Genomic DNA, 15,772 nt, shown 5'->3' with positions numbered 1-15,772 from the left:
ATAAAACTTTTTGATCCAATGGGTGATACAAACACTTGCTAATTCAATGGACATTGTAGCAAATTGGAGTAGGCATGAGCACTCACCATGGTTTGATGAAATGAAGGTGGAAACTGATCAGTTGTTTGTTGAATACTATCGTTGATCACATTGTTATCCACCACCATGTTCTGACCAGCATGAACATTGCATAACATGAAGCTTTGGTTGCCTGGAACCTCCGGTGGCGACCTGCTTAATTTGTTATTAGGAACATTATTCTTTTATGGGAATAATAAGAAAAACTGTAGAATAACTAAATTGCAAGTAATCATCTTCTGATAAAATATGCTTAAGAATGACGTACGAGAGAAGCTCAGATATATTGAATGAATCTTCTGGTGATTGAATATCGAACTGATTCGATGTCAAGTTGACATCATCCTCATTACAAGACGGTGGGACTCCTTCCATCTGAGGTTTAAAAAAGAACAGAAAGCGCAGATTAGATAAGAATATATATATACATGACTTATTTATTTGTTAAAGAAATTCGGATGAAAAATAGGAAATATAAATGTTGCTAAATTATTTGTCACTTGTTGTAAACAAGTTTAATGAAAGGTAATTAATACTGATGAAGTTAATTCATGAATCAGTAAGAGACAATTTCATTGAATCATTATGTCAGAAAAATATTGGATAAAAATAATTAATGGCAGTCCCACAGGGCATGGATTACAAAATCTAGTATTGGAAAAGAAATCCCATATATAAGGAGTTAAAAACAGCAAAGAATCTTGAAAAGACAAAAACAATGAATTCAAGGTTTAGGGTTGATTTAGTATGAACACCACAAGGGCATGGATTACAAAATCAGTGAAAAAGATCGATTTATTTATGATGGATTACTTTAAAGATTCAAACCATATACATACTATGGTTTGAATCTTCAAGTGCTAGCTGGATTCCCTAATAAGGAAGGTAAATAGGGAATTGTATAATGAGAGAGAATGTTACAGTACAGCCGCTAGCTCCCTTACATACTATTATTTATTAGTAAGGTCGCCTCAATAATAATTAATTAATTAACGTATTGTTTGATAGGAAGGAAGGAAGTTGCCAGGAAGCAACCCAAACTTTACATTAATAGACAGTTAATTAATTAATTATAAGATATAGAAAGTTAACGTGTGGACCCGCCCCAATGTTGACACTTCGAAGAAGCTGCCAAGAAAATGTAAACACATGAATACGAGAAAGAATAGCATATTTCTGCATTGTCTGAAGGTTTTTTTTTTAAAAAAATATTTTTTATTTAAAAATATATTAAAAAAATTATTTTTTATATTGTCACGTAAAAACAATTCAAAAATATTAATTACAAACAGTTAATTGATACAATTTTACAAACTTTTAATTAGCCTCACTCATTTGAGCCATGTCATGGTTAATGGTTATCACTTCTCAGTGACTCTCCATTCCGTGACCTTTCCGGCCCTACCTAGAACAACCAACACCCTGACAAAAATAATAATAATTTCACAGTCGAATCATGTTTTTTAAAAAACTTGATATTTTTTATTTAAAATTAATTTTTTTAATATTTTTAAATTGTTATGATATTTTAATGTTAAAAATAAATGTTTAAAAATAAAAAAATTACATATGCTCTTATCTTTAACTTTTACTTTGAACCACACTCGTGTGTGTGTGAAGCTTTGTGGTGGCTAAAGAATACATTTTGGAAAGTTGAATCAATAATATTGCCTGTGCTTGTCAAGGAATATAACATCCCAAATTTTACCACTAATATTGCCTGCCTGTGCTTGTCAAGGAAAAAGATTGACTGTAGAGAAAAATTGAAGGAACGTCATCCTCGTGGATGCTATAATCTGTAATTATTGACAAGGCTTTAATAATCACAGCAGCAGAAGATGATATACTGTCCAAATAGATTGAAGAAACAGCTATCCCTTCAAATATGGACTCAAATTGTTTTATATCACAGCTAGGCAGATAGCAGAAGGCTAGAGGAACCACTGCTGGGCTAGAAAATGAATGTTGCCGTTTTTCAGTTTATTAGAGAGAGGGCAGAAAGCCTTCATTAGGAAATAACTTCATATTCTGGGGGTAGAAACCCCAGGAACGCAATCAAGCATTTGCTTCAAACAACAAGAGGGAGCTTCAGTGCAGTAGGAAACTTCAAGATCTACCGGGGTCTGTTTGGGAACGCGGTGCAAAATGCGTTCTCTTAAATTTTAAAATTTTAAAAAATAAAAAATTATTTTTTTATATTTTCAGATCGTTTTAATATGCTGATATCAAAAATAATTTTTTAAAAATAAAAATATTATTTTAAAACATTTCTAAACGAAAAATACTTTGAATCGCAATCACTACTATAATTTCAAACATACCCTTATGATTTGCTATCCAATCTGCACATCAATTCTCCATTAATACAAAGATCTCTTTTTTTTTGTCCGGAAATTATCAACCAATAACTTTCTATCTTTTTTCAAGTTTTTCGGTGATTTTTTTAATCTCATATTCATGAACTAAAAAGTAAATAAAATAAAATTTTAGATCAAAATTAAAAATCAAAATCAAAATGCAAAATGCAAAAACTTTAGGGATCAAAATTTTAAAAAACACACCTAGGCTACTTTCTGGTTTCAATATCATATTTGATCTTGGAAGTTTCAATTATTTTTAATGAATTAAATTGAACAAAATTTTGCCAAATCAAAAGGTAGCAGCGTGAAGCCTAGGAAATTCTACTACTTCTCGAGATAATAGTGACTTTGATGGCAATTTTTAGCTAGGCCATGAAATGTACATGTGCTAGTGATTCGTGTTAGTCCAAATCCGTGCCAAGACATTTCCAGTCTCTACGAGAATATCCTCCCACTAAATTTTAACGTGTAAAAGACAGCCGAAAGGCTTCCCAGATTGACTGCAAGGAATCAAGAATTGTCCAATAAGTTGCAGTGGAAAATTATACGTAGACTTAGCTTTTTGATGGCTAAAGTCTCCCCGTTGTGTCTTTCACGAAGGCCTTGGATGAGATTATAGAGAGAAAATATTGAGCATTCCTTAGAAATTTCAGTGGTTATTGAATTAATGGGACCATTGAACAACTGGTGTTGATGAATAAGCCAAAAGTCCAAGAATCGTGTGGCCAAGAGAGAAATTTATGTGATGTTTGTTGCTTGTGTAAGCAAGTCGTGTTTTCATAGGCATTGCATATGAACATATGCCGTGGGATTCATCAGTGGCAATTTGTGTTATCCGCAACTAGTGGGTAAAGCTCTTAAATTAACACATCATTCTATGACAATCCTCAATTTAGTCCTTTCATGTAAGATTGTTACAAACTTTTAAAAGATGTCCAGTTCTCTCTTTTCTTTATTTTTTTTTTCAAAAAACAGCTTTTAAATAGAAATCATCGACGGATTTGAATACAAGGCAAAACTAAGAATGTTTTATGCATTAAAGACGTCACTAAAGAAAACAATAAGGTCCCAATCGAGAATTGGTTATAAGTTGGGGGCTTGTATGAAGCTAGCCCTTATCCAAACCAATGAAGCAAGTGGGATATTTAATTTGCTAAACTAGAAAAAAACATCAATTAAAAAAAAATTAAAAAACACGACTCGAATTAAAATGCTAAATTATGACGGGGATAAGCCTGCATATAAGAAATCAAATAAAACAATAGAGTTCAACTCTCAAATAAACTAAATAATGAAAGGCAAAACTGAAAAAAAAAAAAAATAAGTGTCAACCTAGGTTAACTCGACTAGCTCGTGACCCAGGATATTAGACCGAAATAACCCTATAAAAAAACGAAGAAAATCATGAAAACTAAAAGTAAATCAAACTAATTTTTAAAACTCGTGACTCGGGTTGTGAAACCAAGATCACCCCATAGAAAACAAAAATAAAAAAACTAAAAACTAAAAATAAAATTGGATGGTACCATAATTAATGAAAAAAAAAGAGAGGATAATAACCCTGGTTCGTATTTGAAGCTCACAAGTCATGAAGGTTGGTGTCCGTCCCTTTACATCAATGGGACCATAATTAATGGGCGAGTGTAAAGTTGTCATCTCTTATGCAAGTGGCTCGCACCATTTAAGAGATCGAACAGACTCTGTCTAGCCAATAAGGTCGTACATTAATCTATCCATTCCATCAAGTGGCGAAATAGAACTCCAGGTGTTGATATCTATAAATGGTCACCAAACGAGTTGAATGGTTAAAGAAAAATTAGTTGTAGTTATCTTCCATTAGAAATCTAATTTTGGCCCCAAGAACTGATCCAGGTGTTGTTCATGTCTGAAAGGGGGGAAAAAATGCTAAATGGAATATAAATCTCATCTCCTTGGGCTGGCTGTCTTACTATATAACGTTATACCACTGGCAACTGTGTCTTTCTTGAAAGTAATCTCATCTCTTGATGTGCCAATAAACAACATATCATTTCATGCTCTAGCACTGAAGCTGAATATCGTGCTATGGCCAACACAGCCGCATAACTTACCTGGTTGACCTACATCCTTCATAATTTACACATTCCCTTGGTATCTCCACCAGTGCTTTATTGTGATAATCTTAATGCGCTCCATATGACAATCAATCCTGTTTTCCATGCTCGCATCAAGCATATTGAAATTGATTATCATTTTATACGCGAACGCGTATCTCTTGGGAAACTTATTACACATCATATTCCCACTACACATCAGATCGCTGACCTGTTTACTAAGCCGGTGTCCAAAGCTACTCTCCTTTGTTTTCAGCGCAAACTTTGCCTCCAACCTCAGCAACGTTTGAGGGAGGGTATTGTTGGGTTGTTGCCATTGCATGTGCAGCAAATGGTTGGCACCAACCATTGACTATTGGCAGCCACCATTTTCCATGGTTAGGCAACCTACCATGCCTAACCTTGCAGCCATGTTTGACAGCAGAACAAGTGGAACAGCTGCCATGAAATGCCTATAAATAGAGGCATTATGTGAGAGCAAAATGAGAGAGAGAACGTGAGTGTGTGCAAGAGAGTGGAGAGAAAGAGAGCTGCAATGGCAGCAGCCTTGCTGCCATTGCAGCAGCTGCAAGTGCAGCAAAAGAGCTGGGAGTTGAGTTTGAGTGAAGTGATCCTCCTCCTCCATGTATGTTGTAATCCTTTCTCTATATATCTCTAATAATATGGACTCTCTCCCGTGGATGTAGGCGGTTTTGCCGAACCACGTAAAATATTGTGTCAGTGTGCTTTACCCTCCTATGAGCAAATATCAGTACACCCCCGGTCCGCGCATGGGGGTGCCGGAATCCCCAACAATTGGTATCAGAGCTGATGGTTTAAAGGGGTGTTTGATTTTTGCTCAAAAATGAAAGTTGTCAAAATTGTGTTTTGACCATACCACTGTGTAGAGGAGGTCAAGACGAAGCCACTGGTGAAAACGGCGTCAAAATCGGACGTCGGACATGGCCGCACTCTCCATCACTCTCCGGCAAGGCGTCTGCCCATGCGCGCAGACGCGCCCCACGCGTGCCACGCGTCTTCTTCGCCCGGATAGGGCTGACCCGACCCGAATACCAGTTCACCCGACCCATGTGACTGACCCGGATATGAATGATGTCAGCATGACATAATTGTGATGTCAGCATGCACAGTAGGCATGCCAGGGATGACATCAGCCTGATGTAAGTGTGATGTCAGCATGCACAGTAGGCATGCCATGTCAGCAGCCACGTCATAGACCAGTCAGCGTCCAGTCAACAGCCACGTCACCAAAGTGGGACCCACCTGCCACGTCACCAGACTCAAGCCGAACTGAGCCGAGCTGAGTTGAGCCGAGCTGAGCCAAAAAGGAGCCGAGCCGAGCCGCGAGCCAAAGGATAAGATTCTGTGCAGCGGAGTCTACGTGCAACCGGATCTGAGATTGAATCTGGGCCGTTCATCAGGCCAGAATTGTTTTGATCAAATCTTAGCCGTCTGAAATGCGATTTGGACGATTTCAGACTTGTTTCCAGCTAATTTGATCGTTCCGGATGCAATGGTACGGTCCGATCATTGAGATTTGAGACCAAAAGTGGTGGTGGTGAATTAACAAAAGAGATTGCCCGATTAGGAGGCATCTAAAGGTCATCGTGGTGGTCGATGATGATGAAGAAGAAGAAGGTGCACATGTTTACCCAATTATATGTGCTAAAATGCTAAGTGGGGAGAATTTTAATTGCTTTGAAGGAAGGCAAAATTGGGACACTCTGGACACCCGATCATGTGGACAATTTGAGGTGAAGAGTGGAAATTGACGAAGACCAATCTTGACGAATCTAAGAACTGGTAGTCTCACCAGATGTTGAGAAATCATGTATTAAACCAGTATATTCCAGATCACTTGTAAAGGAAGGCCGGGACAAAGCTAGCAAATGGTTGTATATACGGAAAGACAGTACGATGGATAGATATGGCCTAAGAAGTTCTGTCTAGGAGATTGGGTTTTAAGCGGGACCAGTGTGACCCCTCCAATCTTTCCTGGGAACTTGCTTAGTGGAAGGATTATCCATACGGTACTATTTTCGTATATATAGCAGTTTGTAATGAAACAGTTGAAGACTAGCAGGATGACGGCACAAGGGAACAGTTGGGTTCCGTATGATCAAGGATCTGATGAAGTGGTGATTTATCCAAAGAAGTTAGATTCGGTGACTGTGATTTCTCGAGGGGAGAATTGATGAAGACCCTGATAATGGTAGAGAAATACGGCAAGGGATAAAGATTGGCACCCTATTTTGACTTGGATAGGTGTTATGACAGGATGAGCTGCTGTCAAACATAAGCAAGGAATAGGGGAAAAATCTGGAGAACAGAAATTGCACGAGGGCACACGGAGATTGTGCAGGAGTACCCGTAGGATCCAATGAGGTACTATAATGAGACAATAGGTGCAAGGAGAAGAAGTGTTCCCAGATGAAGCTTAGAGAGTGCAGTGGTGAGTGCAAGTGAATGCAACTGTGAGAGTGAGTGCAAGTGTAGATTTGAGAGAAACGAGTGTAAGAGTGAAACACTGGTTTTTGTGGGTTGTATTGGGTTGAGTTGAGTGTTTGTATCATTCCTCCATTAATATACAATCTGCTGCCTCCGTGGACGTACCCGGTTTTGGGAACCACGTAAATCTGCTTGTTTGTGTTATTTTTGTGTTTGCTTTCGGTCCAGTATGCACAACAAATTGGTATCAGAGCATTAGGGAAGCTTAAACGCAGAAAAACACGTTTTTTAGCTCTCTGTTCAAAGTTGCAGAATTTTCAAAGTTCTCAGATCTTGCTTTTGACCAGCTGCGGAGATTCCTCTCGTTCATACGAGTCCGGCGATATAAAGATCGTCGCAATCGGAGTTGAAACGAGCCCTGTAGAGCTCGCCGAAGTTTCGCCGGAAATCTGCCGGAAAAACCAGTCATTGCCGGAATTCTCGTCTGAGAAGACAGCCACGTCATCCGACACGTAGGCGCTGAGTCAGCATCCACGTCATCAACAGAGGGGCCACATCGCCCTGTCATCAGACACGTCATCAGCCATGTCATCTAACAGTGACAGAATATTCTCTTGACAGAATAAGAATATTCCGTTACCAGTAAGAGAATATTCCCGTGACAGAATATTCTTTATCAGAGACAGAATATTCCTTCCCTGAGTCAACTCGGTCAGATTGGTTTTTTGGCCAACTCAGTGATTTTTTGACCCGTTTTTGGCCGAGTCAAGTTGGTTCCTAGCATTTTCAACCATTCCGGACGCAACCGTGGTGTCCGTTTTGTTAAATAGCATACCGAAGTTACTGTTTTGGCACTTTTGAGCATAAAAGTGTGTGTTTTAACAATTTCGGGATTCCATTTGTAATCCAAAGACGTCCTAATGGCTGATATTCCAGAAGAAAAATCAGCGGGGAATGCTAGTATACCTCCACAATACATCCCGGTATCGAATACCAAATTTGAGGTGGAGAAGTTTGATGGGAAAGATAATTTTGGCATGTGGAAATGTGAAGTCATGGATATGCTTGTCCAAATGAATTTGGATTTCACTTTAGAAGATAAACCGGAGGATTTGGATGATAAAAGCTGGGAAAGGATAAATCGGTTGGCTTGCAGTTCCATCCGACTTTGTCTTGTAAAGGATCAGAAGTACGCCTTTTCAGAACAAAACTCTACAAAGGAATTATGGCAAGCACTGGAGGACAAGTTTATGAAGAAGAGAGACGAGAGAAGACATAGAGAGTGCAGTGGTGAGTGCAAGTGAATGCAACTGTGAGAGTGAGTGCAAGTGTAGATTTGAGAGAAACGAGTGTAAGAGTGAAACACTGGTTTTTGTGGGTTGTATTGGGTTGAGTTGAGTGTTTGTATCATTCCTCCATTAATATACAATCTGCTGCCTCCGTGGACGTACCCGGTTTTGGGAACCACGTAAATCTGCTTGTTTGTGTTATTTTTGTGTTTGCTTTCGGTCCAGTATGCACAACAAATATTGATGAAGACCCTGATAATGGTAGAGAAATACGGCAAGGGATAAAGATTGGCACCCTATTTTGACTTGGATAGGTGTTATGACAGGATGAGCTGCTGTCAAACATAAGCAAGGAATAGGGGAAAAATCTGGAGAACAGAAATTGCACGAGGGCACACGGAGATTGTGCAGGAGTACCCGTAGGATCCAATGAGGTACTATAATGAGACAATAGGTGCAAGGAGAAGAAGTGTTCCCAGATGAAGCTTAGAGCAGAGACTGTTAAAGTTTGTACAACAGGAAGTCTCTTATGCTCTTGATGAAGACAACAGGCGAAGACCTTTCCAATGCATGCAAGGATGGAAAGAGAGCTGTTGCAGATGCACTTAATTGAGGGGGTGCAAACGCTTGTGATAAAAGGCGACCGCCTATGATGAAAGGCGAAGACACCAAAGAGAGTTGGTGTAGGTGGAGCTGTCAAGCAGAAAGACACAGAAGCTCCAAACATAGAAATCGAGGTGGAGGATTGCGAGGAGTATACCGCAAGTTTCTCTTTCTATGTAATCAGTGGCAGTTATCTCTCCCATAGTCCACATGGTGGTAGAGACTTTTAGAGCCACTTTGAAGCATCTCAGCTGAAGGAGGATGCGACCGCCTATGAAAGGCGAAGACACCTTAAATGAAAGGTGTGAGGGCCATGAAAGGAGCCCCAAATCAGACCGCCCCATGACAACGGGCGAAGACACCTTGGAGAAGGTGTGAGGGCCATGATAGGAGCCCCAGTTCAGACCGCCCCACGACAACAGGCGAAGACACCTTGGAGAAGGTGTGAGGGCCATGATAGGAGCCCAATTCAGACCGCCCTACGGCAACGGGCGAAGACACCTTAGAGAAGGTGTATGGGCCACGATAGGAGCCCAAATTCAGAACGCCCCAGAGCCAATGTAATGGCTAGATATGAGTGGACAAGTGTATGGATAGCCAATGAAGTGGCTATGATGAGTATGAAGACAAATGCAGGATTGACTTTCATGGATATTGCCCCCATGCTAAAGATCAATGAGCTAGAAGACATTTGCCTTGGACAATAAGTGTGTGACTTGTGGAGCATTAAGACGCGGCTGCTATGAAGGAGCAGAGGGCATGTGCAGGTTCCCTGAACAAGTTGACTCTTGTCAAGGTGGTGAGCTCAGTAAAGGCATTGTAATACTCAGTATCAAGACATATATGGATCAACCTTTAATGGGCTGCCCCTATAGGTGAAGGTGGAGAGCTACCTGGACTCTTGAGACTAAGAGCGAGAGACTCACGGAGAAGTAAGGTGTGGTTCCTAGGGTGGAACAGAGGGCAGGCGCAACTCCTGGATGAGTAGACTCTTGGAAGAGTGGTGAGCTCGTGATCATATTGAGATACTCAGATAATGACTGTCGCACTTGGAAATAGAAATTTTCGTTTGAGGGGGTGTTGTAAGCCTTGGTGTAAGGCTTGATGAATCATTCCGGACCGAGCATGGTTGATACGCTCGAAGGGGAATGCAGTGTGTCCCAGAGACAAGCGTTAACACTCTTCAGATGTGAAGTGACAGACCATCTGGTTGTAGTGATCCTTTTGTGTGAGAAAAGGTGTGCTTTGGTGACTCTGGTGATTGAAAGGTTTGGCGAGTACCATGTAAACTTAGCCGAAGATGCTCTCAGAATGGTAAGCTTGGAAGAGCTGCAAGATGCAAGCCTGTGATGAAGAAGCAAGAGGACAGTTGCCCCACATGAATGGCAAAGGGGGTGATTGTTGGGTTGTTGCCATTGCATGTGCAGCAAATGGTTGGCACCAACCATTGACTATTGGCAGCCACCATTTTCCATGGTTAGGCAACCTACCATGCCTAACCTTGCAGCCATGTTTGACAGCAGAACAAGTGGAACAGCTGCCATGAAATGCCTATAAATAGAGGCATTATGTGAGAGCAAAATGAGAGAGAGAACGTGAGTGTGTGCAAGAGAGTGGAGAGAAAGAGAGCTGCAATGGCAGCAGCCTTGCTGCCATTGCAGCAGCTGCAAGTGCAGCAAAAGAGCTGGGAGTTGAGTTTGAGTGAAGTGATCCTCCTCCTCCATGTATGTTGTAATCCTTTCTCTATATATATCTCTAATAATATGGACTCTCTCCCGTGGATGTAGGCGGTTTTGCCGAACCACGTAAAATATTGTGTCAGTGTGCTTTACCCTCCTATGAGCAAATATCAGTACACCCCCGGTCCGCGCATGGGGGTGCCGGAATCCCCAACAGGTATTAACAGCAACACAACACCTCTGCAGCAGCAGCAGGAGACAACAGCAGTATGAATTAACACAATATGAATTAACACCTCCAACGGCTACTATTTAGAATTGTAATCAAACATACATGGAAATCATAACTGTGGCAGATCAAAGATAAATCAATAAGAAATCAACAGCTATCTCAACCAACGGTTACTTCTCAAAGAAGGAAACTACAGCTATGGTAGACCTCTTATAGAAGAAAACTACAGCTACCTTGTATCAGAAACAATCAATATATATATAAATAAGGAATATTGGATTCATGGAAAGAAATAAGTGATGAAAAAGCAATAATTAAATTACTACTCTATATATAAAAGCATCCTGTACAAATTAAATTATTGTGCTCACGTTTGTATTTTGACAATAATTGCAGTAAATCAATCTTCTTCATCTACTGCGTACCTTTGTTCATTTTTTTCTCTGTACGAAGCTAGCCCTTATCCAAACCAATGAAGCAAGTGGTATATCCAATTTGCTAAAGTGGTGGGTGCCTATGTGCGTAGTGCTACGCTGTTTTTTGAATTATTTTTGTTAAAATAACAAAGATATCCTAATAATAGCAGCTTTCTAAAAGCAACAAAAAAAAATTTCAAATCCGGGTTATTGATTTGATTGAACTTAATAAACTCGATTAACTTAATAATATAATTATATATATAAATATATAAATGATTAAAAAAATAATTAATCATAAAAAATGAACGCTTGTCAATATTATAAAAAGATACGCTCTAAATATTTTTAAAAAGGTCTTAACGATCTTATTTGATTACAACATAAAAATTCAATGAAAATAAGATAACCTCATGAAAAGAAAAATAAAAGAAATATGATGCTTACCAGCAAAACAAAAGTTGAAAAATAAACTGGAAAAAAACATCAATTTCAAAAAAGAATAAAAAACACGACTCGAGTTAGGATGCCAAATCATGACCGGGATAAGCCTGCATGTAAAAAAATCATAAAACTCAAGGCCCAGTAACCCAATATTGAAGGATATTGAAAAAAAAATCATTTTTTTTGTAAATAACTTTAAAAAAAACTAAAGGTAAATTGAACTAATCTTTGAAACTCGGGTTATGAGACCAATATCGCCTCATAGAAGGCAACACAAAAAAAATCACGAAGCTAAATTTCTAATCATCTAATTTTATTTTTTAAAAAATAAATCAAATAGTAATCAAAACTTTAAGGATCAAATTTAGTATAAAAACTAAATGAAGGAAAATAATGAGGGATTGAATAAAAAAATTAAAAAAAAAACAATAAAAAAAATGAGGATCAAATTAAATAAAATAAAAAAACTTGAGACATAATTGAAAAATAATGTGAAAAAAAACTATAAAATAATAATAAAAAAAGAATAAAATTAGATAGTACCATAATTCATGATTAAAAAAAAAAAAAAAGAAGAAGAAGAGAGAATAATAACCCTGGTTCGTATTTGAAGCTCACAAGTTATGAAGGTTGGTGTCCGTCCCTTTACATCAATGGGACCATAATTAAAGGGTAAGTGTAAAGTTGTCATCTCTTATGCAAGTGGCTCGCACCATTTAAGAGATCAACCAGACTCTGTCTAGCCAAAAAGGTTGGTGTCCGTCCCTTTACATCAATGGGACCATGTTTATTCATTGCAGTGATGATATCTATAAATGGTCACCAAAAGAAAGAAAAATTAGTTTTAGTTATCTTCCACTAGAAATCTAATTTTGGCCCCAAGAACTGATCCAGGTGTCGTTCATGTCTGAAAGGGGAAAAAAATGCTTAATGGAATATAAATCTCTGCAGAATTAGAGTGCTAAGCTCTGTTTAAGTTGTAGCGAGTACTGTCTTAACTCTAGCATTCATGAGTTGAACATTCTAGCCTGTCATTTTCCTGCTGTTCTGCTATTGACTTTATGTCATTATCATGATAATTATTTTAATTTAATAATTTAAATTATTAAAAAAATTTAAAATATAATTTATATTATTTTTTAAAACACTTCTTCAACTAAAAATCTTTTAGACTTACAGATCTATATTGTCTTGTACTTAATTTTTATTAAATAAATAAAGATGTGAGATTTGAACTAGGCTTGCAAACTCATATTATTTTATACTTAATTTTTATCAAATAAATAAGGATGATGAAATTCAAATTCATGAACGTTTAGTCATTAAGACTTTAATATCATATCAAATAACCATTTCAATCTAAAAGTTTAAAGTGTTAGGTAAGATTTCAAAATATAATTTAAATTATTTTTCAATATACCCCCTCAAGTGAAAACTCTTTGGACTTGAAATTTACTCAATTTCATATTATTTTATACTTAATTTTATTAAATAAATAAGAATGATAAAATTTTAACTATCATTTGATCATTAAAATTTTTATATTATTATCTGACGATTAAAAAAATAAAACTTAAACGTAGCCAGCTAGAAATGAGACACCCAACTAGCTAGGGATACGATGAACCTTTTTTTGACGGCCTTGTATCCAAGCAGATTGGAAAAAATAACCATGCTCTTAGCCCAAGCCCACCAACATCACCCCCAGCAGATTGGAAAAATGCTCATAACCATTTCGGAAAAAACACACCTAGGCTACTATGGTATACTAGAAAGTGGAAATAAATCGATATTAATCATCAAATAAATCGTTAGCAGAAACCAAAAATAACAATAAAATTGTTCATACTACTTCATCTTTTTTATGGGAATGACTTTCTGATCACCGGTATACATATATAAGGACTCCTGCTAAAATTATCTGATAAATTATCATGTAAAAATTTAATAAAATCAAAAAACAATTATGAAACGCTTCGTAAATTAAATGAAATGGAGAAGAAAACTCAGGAAATAAATGTCCAATTCGACAATAAAGAATGAAAGTATTTCTATTCAATAATACTTCTTGGCTCACAAATAAGCCGGCAAGAATCATATGAGAATCAAATCTTCCCAATCACATGATCGTATAAAATACTCAGCATTCAGAAAGAAAATTTATAGAATAATAAGTCTCAGATCCTCTATCACCAATAACTCCTAGATTTCTAGGTCAACTCTGTTCAACTGTGCAGGTGAACACAAAATTTATAATCCAAGAAAAAAAATTAGAAAGCATTCCTCAAACAGGTTGGAAAAGATACTAGAGACAAGAAGATTATAAGCAATAGTAGCAAAAAATATAGAGCATTATTGTGCAGAAAAATGTGATATAATTACAAAAAAAGCTCATCCTAACTTCCTTGGCTATTGCTTATGATGACAGTTTCAGGTTTAGGAACCAAAACTCATTCAATAGAAAATGAATGTTCAGTTCATAATCTCTCAGAGGAAGAATCATAATTCTTAGCCTTCCTCATTTGATCTCCTTAGTGCATACAGTGCTACTACTTCGTAGAACTCATTTAACAGAGTTTTTCAGTTATTTTCCCAAACCGAGTTGATAAACAAGAATTAGATTTTGATGAATTAAGCAAGGTTGGAAAGGGGAAGAGTGCTCCATCTTGTGTGCAGTACCTGTACTCAAATTCACTGAGGTAGAAGATTACTTTTGACATGTTTACGACAAGACATTAGCATGAATCAAACTTCAAACCGAACCATTTTTCTATTCTATGAAATGGATTTCTGGATAAATCATATATATATATATATATTGATGAGCTTCATCAGATGCAAACCCTGCCAAGCCTCCAAGCTGGTTTTTAGTTATGGCAAGGACAGATTGGAAAAATATGAAAAAAAATTTAGGAAGAATTTATTTTTGTGTTTTAAAAGTTTTTTTTTTAAATTTGAAAATGTTTTTTTATTTCCAATTAATATTTTTTGATATTTTAATATTATTTTAATATACTAATATTAAAAATAAATTTTTTAAAAATATTTTAAAAATAACAGGCAATTCGTTTTCTAATGTAAAAAAGAGTCGGACATCATCATTATAGAGCTTGTTTAGCAGTATTGTTGCGGTTGCTTTTCAAATAGTTTTTCGTGCCAAAATGCATGCCAATGATGTTTTTTTATTTTTTAAAAATTATTTTTGACATCAGCATATCAAAATAATTTGAAAACACTAAAAATATATTAATTTAAAGTTAATAAAAAAATAAAAAAAATTAAATTTTATTAAAAGTGTTTTTGAAACACAGAAGTCAGAAACAAACAGGCCATAAACAGTTGGCTCACTCTCTGCAATTTGTGTCGGACACGTGGTTCTACACCACTGGAACCTATCTAACAGGAAGAAATAGACTATAGATTTTCACAAGGGTAGTTTTGTCAAGACAAAAAGAAAAGGCTGGTCTTTAGATTTTTTAGATTTCCTGTGTGAGAATAATTGAAACATCAGTGGACCTCAACAGAACACTCCCTTTACATTTTGACCAAAAAGCCCAACCAATAACAAAATAAATAGTAAATAAACTTATATGAATATTAATCAATCGAGTAATATATAGTAATGACAAAATCCATCTCCCCTTAATTCATATCCAATCCCGTCCGTTCATTTTATAATCAACGCATTGAAATAAGAAAAAAAATAAAAGAAGTCTCCCTCTAATAAAGATAATAAAAATTGGAGAGAGTATCTGGCGGTGCTGGGTAATGGTCTATCTACGGTTCCTGTACATCCGATGCAGAAGATCTTAGCCGCTTAACAACCACATTCTCAAATATTTAGATTTAAAAAAACACAGGTATAATAATTTAAGAAGAAACGTGTTTTTCAAGTTGTGTCAAATGCAGAATGCTTTAATTCATACAAGGAAAATCTTGTTGATAATATAGTTTGGTACAGGCACCGTCGATTTAGAATTACAATAATGATTAATTTTTAAAATATTATTAATTTAAAAATATATTAAAATAATTTTATTTTATTTTTTAAAATTTATTTTTGATACTTATATATAAAAATGATCTGAAAATATTCAAAAAAAATCAAATCAAAACAAATTTATTTTTTA

At 36.6% G+C, this 15,772-nt stretch overlaps 1 protein-coding gene across 3 annotated transcripts in view; it reads right to left on the bottom strand.

Moving 5' to 3' along the window:
- Nucleotides 1-15,772, bottom strand: part of LOC18108049 (probable disease resistance protein At4g27220) — a 49,908-nt gene that overhangs the window by 16,001 nt on the left and 18,135 nt on the right. The gene's annotated exons all lie outside the window — the stretch shown is intronic.

This window comes from Populus trichocarpa, chromosome 19 (assembly GCF_000002775.5).
Source record: "Populus trichocarpa isolate Nisqually-1 chromosome 19, P.trichocarpa_v4.1, whole genome shotgun sequence".
NCBI classification, from domain to species: domain Eukaryota; kingdom Viridiplantae; phylum Streptophyta; class Magnoliopsida; order Malpighiales; family Salicaceae; genus Populus; species Populus trichocarpa.
Note: the sequence above shows the minus strand (reverse complement) of the source record. Positions and strands in the feature narration are given on the sequence as shown.